The sequence below is a fragment of the Propithecus coquereli genome, unplaced genomic scaffold (genome assembly GCF_000956105.1).
Source record: "Propithecus coquereli isolate 6110/MARCELLA unplaced genomic scaffold, Pcoq_1.0 Scaffold525, whole genome shotgun sequence".
In the NCBI taxonomy this organism is placed as follows: domain Eukaryota; kingdom Metazoa; phylum Chordata; class Mammalia; order Primates; family Indriidae; genus Propithecus; species Propithecus coquereli.
In genome coordinates this window covers 607109-611775 of record NW_012151119.1, presented here as the reverse complement: position 1 = coordinate 611775, position 4667 = coordinate 607109, and positions in this window count along the sequence as shown.

Below are 4667 nucleotides of genomic sequence, written 5' to 3'. Positions count from 1 at the left end.
TAAGTGATATCTCATTGTGGTTTTGATTTGCATTTCCCTGATGATTAGAGATGTTGAGCATTTTTCATATGTTTTTGGCTATTATTCTGTCTTCTTTTGCAAAGTTTCTGTTCATATCCTTTGCCCACTTTTTGATAGGGCTGTTTGATTTATTCTTGCTGATCTTTCTGAGTTCTAAATAGATTCTGGTTATCAGCCCTCTGTGAGATTTGTAGCACGCGAAAATTTTCTCCCATTCTGTTAGCCACTGCTTTCTTTAACAAAGTTGTGCTATCCTGTAAATTGGGCCATGTCCAGCACCTTTCTCTCAGAGAATGCATGCGTTTGTATTTGGAACTGCTTTCGGCCTATAAGTTTCATACTTAGAATGAAAAGACTTCTGCTTTCTCACGCGTGTTTGGGTACAAACTATATGCACTGGTTTCTCTAACAAAGTTGTGCTATCCTGTAAATTGGGCCATGTCCAGCAGCTTTCTCTGGCAGAATGCATGCTTTTGTATTTGGAACTGCATTTGGCCAATACGTTTCAATCTTATAATGAAAAGACTTCTGCTTTCTTACGTGTGTTTGGATAAAAACTATAGCCACTGCTTTCTTTTACAATGTTGTGCTATCCTGCAAATTGGGCCACGCCTAGCAGCTTTCTCTGAGAGAATGCACGGTTTGTATTTGGAACTGCATTTGGCCTATAAGTTTCATACTTATAATGAAAAGTCTTCTGCTTTGTTACGTGTGTTTGGGTACAAACTATAGCCACTGCTTTCTTTAACAAAGTTGTGCTATCTTGTAAATTGGGATACCTCTAGCAGATTTGCCTGAGACAATGCATGCGTTTGTATATGGACCAGCATTCAGCTTGTAATTTTCATACTTATAATGAAAAGACTTCTGCTTTCTTACGTGTGTGTGGGTACAAACTGTAGGCACTGCTTTCTCTAACAAACTTGTGCTATCCTGTAAATTTGGCCACCTCTAGCAGCTTTCTCTGAGAGAATGCACGGTTTGTATTTGGAACTGCATTTGGCCTATAAGTTTCATACTTATAATGAAAAGACTTCCGCTTTCTTACGTGTGTTTGGGTACAAACTATAGCTACTGCTTTCTTTAACAAAGTTGTGTTATCCTGAAAATTGGGCCAATTCCAGCAGCTTTCTCTTAGAGAATGCATGCGTTTGTATGTAAACAGCATTCATCTTATAAGTTTGATACTTATAATGAAAATACTTCTCCTTTCTTACATGTGTTTGGGTACAAACCATAGCCACTGCTTTCTTTAGCAACATTGTGCTATCCTGCAAATTGGGCCATGCCAAGCAGTTTTCTCCTAGAGAATGCATGTGTTTGTTTTGCAACTGCATTGGGCTTATAAGTTTCATACTTACAATGAAAAGACTTCTGCTTTCTTACGTGTGTTTGGGACAAACTATAGCCACTGCTTTCTCTAACAAAGTTGTGCTATCCTGTAAATTTGGCCACCTATAGCAGCTTTCTCTGAGAGAATGCACGGTTTGTATTTGGAACTGCATTCGGCCTATAAATTTCATACTTGTAATGAAAAGACTTTTGCTTTCTTACGTGTGTTTGGGTACAAACTATAGCTACTGCTTTCTTTAACAAAGTTGTGTTATCCTGTAATTTGGGCCACTTCCAGTAGCTTTCTCTGAGAGAATGCATGCATTTGTATATAGAACTGCATTCGGCCTACAAGTTTCATACTTATAATGAAAAGACTTCTGCTTTCTGATGTGTGTTTGAGTACAACAATACCCACTGCTTTCCTTAATAAGTTGTGATCTCCTGTAAATTGGGCACGTATAGCAGCTTTCTCTGAGACAATGTGTGCATTTGTATATGGAACTACATTCGGCCTATAAGTTTCATACTTATAATGAAGAGACTTCTGCTTTCTTACGTTTGTTTGAGTAAAAACAATGCCCACAGCATTCTTTAACAAAGCTGTGCTATCCTATAAATTGGGCCATGTCTAGCAGCTTTCTCTGAGACAATGTGTGCATTTGTATATGGAACTGCATTCAGCCTATAAGTTTCATAATTATAATGAAGAGACTTCAGCTTTCTTGCGTGTTTGAGTACAAACAATGCCCACAGCTTTCTTTAATAAAGTTGTGCTGTCCTGTAAATTGTGTCACGTCTAGCAGCTTTCTCTGAGAGAATTATGCATTTGTATATGGAAATGCATTCAGCCTATAAGATTCATACTTATAATGAAAAGACTTCTGCTTTCATACGTGTGAGTGTCTACAAACTATACCCACTGCCGTCTTTAAAAGAGTTGTGCTATCCTGTAACTTGGGCCACGTCTAGCAGCTTTCTCTGAGAGAATTATGCGTTTGTATATGGAAATACATTCAGCCGTTAAGTTTCATACTTATAATCAAAAGACTTCTGTGTTCTTACACGTGTTTGTGTACAAACTATACCCACTGCTTACTGTAACAAAGTTGTGCTATTCTGTAAATTGGGCCACGTATGGGAGCTTTCTCTGGGACAAAGTACGCATTTGTATATGGAAGTGCATTCAGCCTATAAGATTCATACTTATAATGAAAAGACTTCTGCTTTCTTTCGTGTGTTTGAGTACAAACTATATCCCCTGCTTTCTTTAGCAAAGTTGTGCTATCCTGTAAATTGGGCTACGTGTAGCAACTTTCTCTGAGAGAATATATGTGTTTTTGTATGGAAAGGCCTTCAGCTGATAAGTTTTATACTTATAATGAAAAGACTTCTGCTTTCTTACGTGTGAGTGTCTACAAACTAAACCCCGTGCTTTCTTTAACAAAGTTTTGCTATCCTGTAAATTGGGACACGTATAGCAGCTTTCTCTGAGAGAACGTGTGCGTTTGTATGTGGAACTGCATTCAGCCCATAAGTTTAATACTTAGAATCAAAAGACTTCTGCATTCTTACGTGTGTTTCAGTACCAACTATACCCACTGCTTTCTTTAACAAATTTGTGCTATCCTGTTAATTGGGCCACGTCTAGCAGCTTCCTCTGAGAGAATGCACTCGTTTCAATATGGAAATGCCTTAGGCCTATAAGTTTCATACTTATAATGAAAAGACTAATGCTTTCTTACGTGTGTTTGATACAAACTATACCCCCTGCTTTCTTTAACAAAGTTGTGCTATACTCCAAATTGGGCCACATGTAGCAGCTTTTCTGAGAGAACATATATGTTTGTATATCGAACTGCATTTGGACTATACATTTGAGACTTATAATGAGAAGACTTCTGCTTTCTTATGTGTGTTTGACTACAAACCATACCCACTGCTTTCTTTAACAAAGTTGTCCTATCCTGCAAATTGGGCCACGTGTAGCAGCTTTCTCTCAGAGAATGTATGCGTTTGTACAAGGAAATGCCTTTGGCCTATAACTTTCATAATTATAATGAAAAGACTTCTGCTTTCTTACGTGTGTTTGAGTACAAACTATACCCACTGCTTTCTTTAACAAAGTTGTCCTATCCTGTAAATTGGGCCACATCTGGCGCCTTTCTCTGAGAGAATATATGCATTTGTATGTGAAACTGCATTCAGCCTATATGTTTACTACTTAGAATGAAAAGACTTCTGTGTTCTTGCCTGAGTTTCAGTACAAACTATACCCACTGCTTTCTTTAACAAAGTTGTCATATCCCTTTAATTGGGCCATGTCTAGCAGCTTTCTCTGAGAGAATGCCTGCGTTTGTATATGGAAATGCATTCGGGCTATAAGTTTCATACTTATAATCAAAAGACTTCTGCTTCCCTACTTGTGTTGAGTACACACTATAGCCACGGCTTTCTTCAACAAACTTGTGCTATCCTGTAAATTGGGCCATGTATAGCAGCTTTCTCTGAGAGAATGCATGCGTTTGTATATGGAAATGCATTTGGCCTATAAGTTTCATACTTATAATGAAAAGACTTCTGCTTTCTTACGTGTGTTTGGGTGCTAACTATACCCACTGTTTTCTTTGACAAAGTTGTGCTATCCTGTAAATTGGGCCACGTATAGCAGCTTTCTCTGAGAGAATGCATGCGTTTGTATATGGAAATGCATTTGGCCTATAAGTTTCACACTTATAATGAAAAGACTTCTGCTTTCTTACGTGTTGGGTACAAACTATAGCCACTGCTTTCTTTAACTAAGTTGTGCTATCCTGTAAATTGGGCCACGTCTGGCAACTTTCTGTGAGAGAATGCATCCGTTTGTATACGGAACAGCTTTTGGCCTATAAGTTTCGACCTTATAATGAAAATACTTCTGCTTTCTTGTGTGTGTTTGGGTACTAACTATTCCCACTGCTTTCTCTAACAAAGTTTCCTATCCTGTAAATTGGGCAACGTCTGGCAACTTTCTCTGAGAGAATGCAATCGTTTGTACACGGAACAGCATTCGGCCCATAAGTTTCATACTTATAATGAAAAGACTTCTGCTTTCTTATGTGTGTTTGGGTATTAACTGTACCCACTGCTTTCTTTTTTTTTTTTATTTCGGCATATTATGGAGGTGCAGATGTTTACGTTACCTATGTTGCCCTTGCCCCCCCCTTCCAATTACGAGTTTCAAATATGTCCATCCTTCGGGTGTGCGCATTGAACCCTTTGCGTATGCAAATACCCGTCCCCTCCTCCCTCCTCCCCCCTCCCCCCTCTCCCCT